The sequence below is a fragment of the Myotis lucifugus genome, unplaced genomic scaffold, assembly GCF_000147115.1.
Source record: "Myotis lucifugus unplaced genomic scaffold, Myoluc2.0 scaffold_2, whole genome shotgun sequence".
In the NCBI taxonomy this organism is placed as follows: domain Eukaryota; kingdom Metazoa; phylum Chordata; class Mammalia; order Chiroptera; family Vespertilionidae; genus Myotis; species Myotis lucifugus.
This window is the reverse complement of record NW_005871050.1, coordinates 17,845,905-17,851,286: the sequence shown is the minus strand read 5'-3', so window position 1 is coordinate 17,851,286 and position 5,382 is coordinate 17,845,905. Positions and strand designations below refer to the sequence as shown.

General features: G+C 42.9%; 1 pseudogene; it reads right to left on the bottom strand.

Moving 5' to 3' along the window:
• Positions 1–2,120: 2,120 nt before the first annotated feature.
• Positions 2,121–4,551, bottom strand: LOC102435568 (annotated as a pseudogene).
• Positions 4,552–5,382: the final 831 nt, after the last annotated feature.

Here is a 5,382-nt window from a genome sequence, read left to right as displayed (position 1 = left end):
ATCCAAATGCTGCTGAATATCTCCATGTAGATGTTAAGCTCAGAGTACCCAAAAATGGGTACCCACACCCAAACTTCTCTTCCTCTGGTTATTACACTGACCCCTATGTCAGTGAGTGTCATCAATGTCTACCCAGTCACTAAAACAATAAGCCTGGAAATTATAAAAAAGTGCTCTGGGATCTTACCATCCAATGGATCACCAAGACGTGTTGATTTTACCTCTTAAATATTTCTTAATTTCATTCTCTTTTCTTCTTACTCACTGTCACTGACCTAGTTCAGGTCTTTGTCATCCATTAATTAAACCATTTGCAGCAGTAGTCTCCTATTTTGTCTCCCTGCCTCCATATTTTCCCTCCTTCAACCCTATTACCAACTGAGCTAAGCCAGTTTATCCTCTTATATTGTCATAGACTGATGAACAGGGACAGATCCAAAGACAGAGAAACAGCAATCAGACTATTAATCCCCAGAGGGAAAGTAGGGAAGGGTCGGGATAAGGGGAAGAGATCAACCAAAGGACTTGTATGCATGCATATAAGCCAAACCAATGGACATGAACAACAGGGGGATGAGAGCATGAGTGGGGGGGGGAGGATAAGGGTTAATGGGAGGGAATGAGGACACATTTGTAATTCCTTAACTAATAAAGAATTTAAAGGTAAAAAAAAGAAAAAATATTTTTATTGATTTCAGAGAGGAAGGGAGAGGGAGAGATAGAAACATCAATGATGAGAATCATTGACCAGCTACCTCCTGCATGCCCCCTACTGGGGAATGAGCCGGCAACCCTTGACCGGAATCGAACCCGGGACCTTTTAGTCTGCAGGCCAACACTCTATCCACTGAGCCAAACTGGCTAGGCTGTCAGGTATTTTTCAATGACTATCAGTAGCTTCCAATGACTAGAGATAACTGTGGGTTGTAGGCTTCATCCTCAACAATCTCCCTACCAGGTGGTATGTTCCAATGAAAACAGGACTTCAATCCTGCCAAGCATACACTTAGTAGCAGTTAGACATAGACCTGTAACCTGTCCTCATAAGATTAAGCCCCATGCAGGAAAGGTTCACTTGAAGTACACTTAGCAACAATCCAGTAGTAGCATTTTAGCTAAATTTATGTTCAGATTAGGCAACAGAATCATCCATTAAGTGTCAGGATTCAGGACCTAATGGATTCCTAGACCTAGAATGCCACTCTGGAATCCCCAGTTTCTTAAGACCCATTCATGCAAGGGCAAATAAAAGTATGGGTCCATAAATCTAGAGCACCATTTATTTCACCAATGAATGTTTATTCCTAGCATCCATTATATATTTTTATTTTCAAAAACAACTTTATTTATGACACATATTTTAAAAACCTCCCATCCCCTGGAAATTAGCTGGGGGAAAAAATCCACCTCCACCTCTTTGTGCCCACTTCCTCTCATCCCCTTCAAATAAAAGGAGAAAAGGGCAAAGGGGAAAAACAAAAAATTGAAAAAACAACCCCCTAAACATGTTAGTACATCTCCCCAGGGGGAAGGGGAATTTACATTGGACCTTCAGAGAGTGGAACAGAGTTCTTCTATCTACAGAAACCTACCAAAAAAAGACACTCAAAGCAAACAAAAAAAGAAACACAAAAGTAAACAAAATGGATCGCCAGGCAATCTGGAGGGGCTGAGAGTTAGAAAAGAGGATAAGAACAGGCAGGAGGGGGCTGTGAACATTAGGAAGAAGATGGAGGGAAGATAACAAGCAGAACAATTTGGTTTCCTTGTGTAAAAAAACAAAAAAACCCTCCTACCATCCATTCCCATTTACACTTGAGCAGCCCCCAAGGGGGTGAAGTTAGGGAAACAGGGAGCAGCTTGCGTAGTTAAGATGTATCCATGGAAAATCCTCAGAGTGAATGAGTAACCCCATGCCCTACTCCCTGTACCTTACCCTACTCCCCAAAGCAGGTCCCTCTTAATCAATTAGTTGTGGGATTCTCCCCCCTTCCACAGGATATCTTTTTTTAAATATATTTTTTCCCATCAAGGTCATCTTCTGTTTTTCTTTTCTTTTTTTTTAAGTTTCCCCTTCTTTTCTCTTTTTTTCCTCTCTTCTCTTACATACACTTTTATTTTTAGTAAGGGGAATACCATGAAGTCGCTCTAGGCCAGCTTCTGTAGTTCTGACCCCAGGGTCTGCTCTTAAAACCAATGTAGTCTCTAGAGCTGGAACTGTTGTACCTGGTGGTCCAGGCATAGTATGGAGCTCCTGAGAAACACTGGTCTCTTGCTTCATTTTGGGATCACCTTGATGTGTCTTCCTCTAAATAGGGACTCATCTAAGGTCAGGGAAATCCTCACTGACTCTTTGTTTGAGAGGTCTATATATGCAAACCCTTTGGGATAGCCGCTAAATTTGTCACAGGGTATGGTACCATGGTGATTGAACCACAGGCATGAAAGTGTGCTTCTAGCTCTTCTGCTGTTGCAGTAGAGTCCACATTGCCAACATAGACGGGACAGCATCAGCCTCCATCTGCCCCTCAATAGACATGATCACTGGGCCAGCATTGCCTGGAGGTGGACTCATATTCATCTGCTTCTCCACCTTGTTCTGTAGTTCCTTTAACTGGTCACCTGCTTCCTCCATCTCCCTGACTGAAGCTTTGATCGCTTTCAGCTCCCTGTCCTCAGGTTCAGAACGGCGCCATCCCCAGGTCACCCTCAACCAGTCCCGGCTCCTCCTTCTCCTCCTGGCTGCCAGGGGCTCTTGAGCCATGTCCAGGGCCCAGATCTGGGGTTGGGGATCAGGGCTCGGGCTGCTCCTCTTTTGGCTCTGTCTCTGGCTGGGGCTCCAGCAGCAGCTCCTTGGTTTCAGTTCCTCAGACTCCAGGTTGTTCCATAATCCCCTGCGATCCCCTGGACCTCCTCCCAGGCCTCCCCACCAGCCTGAGAAAACAGATGGAAATAACTACTTGTAGACCAGAGCCGCAGCTACCAGCTTCCCTTATATTAATGAGCAAACCCACTAGTGTAGATTTAGGTAAACTGGGCAAAGCTTTCCAGTATCTGCCTCTGGAGTGTGTACTTATAATTAGAGTTGTTCAGATGCACATTAAGCACTGTTGGAATGTGTTTCTCATTGGGAGACTTCATATATGAACTGTCCCTAGGGAATGTGTGTGTGTGTGTGTGTGTGTGTGTATCTCATACTGTCCATGCTGAGTATTTTTAAATATGTTTTTATTGATTTCATAGACAGAGGGAGAGAGAGATAGAAACATCAATGATGAGAGAGAATCATTGATCGGCTGCCTCCTGCACACCCTCCACTGGGGACTGAGCCCTCAACCCAGGCATGTGACCTTGACTGGAATTGAAACTGGGACCTTCAGTCCGCAGGCCAACGCTCTATCCACTGAGCCAAACCAGCTAGGGCCGTGCTGAGTATTTTAAAGTAAATTTCAGACCATATAACAAATCTACTCTCCCATGTACATCTGCCCATATTATTTCCCTGCACAAAACCCTTCTCTCCTATAGTTCCTTGTTCCAGATAAGATAAAGTCCAGACATTTTCAAGTGACATATTAGGCCTTTCCAGACCTGCCCCCATCTCTTTCTTTTTTGTACCTTACACTCTAGTCTAGAATTAAATTGCTTATAGTGAGTCCCCACCAATGATGCTGATTTGGAGTCAAGCACTCTGTTCTGTCTGGCCCACCTTTCCCACTTTTCTTCACCTGGCTAACTTGTACTCATCCTCTATGATAGCTCAGGCATCAGCCCTTTCAAGAATTCTTTCCTATAACCTCATTCAGTGTTAAGCTTACTTATTTTCTTTACCATGTGTATGGGTGCTAATTACGTGCCAGGAACCATTATAAGCACTTTCATTTTTTAAATATATTTTATTGATTTTTTTACAGAGAGGAGATGGAGAGGGATAGAGAGTTAGAAACATCGATGAGAGAGAAACATTGATCAGCTGCCTCCTGCACACCTCATACTGGAGATGTGCCCGCAACCAAGGTACATGCCCTTGACCGGAATCGAATCTGGGACCCTTGAGTCCGCAGGCTGATGCTCTATCCACTGAGCCAAACCAGCCAGGGCCATTATAAGCACTTTCAATCCTCACAACAATTCTATGAATTAGGTTCTATTATTATCTCCCTTTTCAGATGAGGAAACTGAGGCAATAGAGGTTTAATTTTTCCAAGTTCACATAATTGGTAAGTAGCAAAGCCAGACTTCAAACCCAGGCTGTCTGGCTCCAGGCTGTGCTCTTAGAAATCCATATGCTGTGCTGCTTTTCTCAAAGACTCTTTTTCTGTATTCCCACAGCACCCTAGGCATACCTCTATCTTAGCATTCAGCATGATAGTTTGAAACTATCTGTGTGTGTGTCTGCCACTTCACCATGAGAGTCTTAAAGCTTAATAGTCTCTGAGATATACCAGTTAGATCATAAAGTTTGGAATGAGGCATACCTGGGGTTAAGTCCTGCCTCTGCTCTGTACTAGCTGTGTAACCTTAGGCAAATTATATTACCTTTTTATCCATCCTTTTCCTCATTTTTAAAGTGGGGCTAAGACTACCTCAGGGTAATAGAAAGAATGAAATGAGATGGTATATCTAAAACACCTAGCACAGAGTCTCACATGGTAAAAAATAAACAACAACAACAATAACAACAAAACCACCTCTTGGTAATGCTTGACTATTACTAGTAGTTATTATTATTTCTGCATCTCTAGAAACTAGCATAGTGCCTGGAAAATAGACATTTGAGAACCATTTGTTGAACTTAACTATTATGGAAATCTTTAGACTGACATAGATATCTAAAGTATATCTCAAGATATATGACTTCAGAAATGCTCCCCTGTAGTTAAGCAGGATATGCTTCCTCATTTTGCTGGGGCATCCATAAGAGTTTTACCTCCAAAAGGTAAATAGCCCTGTAGACCTCCATATAATTAATATGCATATTATTCTGGTCCTTGCAACCATCAGTTTTAAACTCAAATGGGATAGCTCATCACTTCAAAGTGAGTCTTTTTATCCCTAAGTCACCTCAGCATCCTTCAAAATGACAGAGAACTCCATTTTGTTTTCTTTTCCTAGAACAAGGGCTTCAAAACTCCTCAGGACTACCCATTCTTCTGGGATCACTAACCTTTTAGTTCTGAAATTCCTATGCAAATTTATTCCACAGCATCCTGTAGGGAGCAACTCTAGAGTTAAGCCTCAGATTGACCTGTGGCAGAGCCACAAACAAGTCCCAGCTTAGAGGGCAGAGCCCTCTTAGCATAATTAAGCTTTACCTTATGGCCACCTCCTAGATCCTTCCTAGGTAGCTAATGGGCTGTGGGAGGTGCAGCAAGTGCTGCC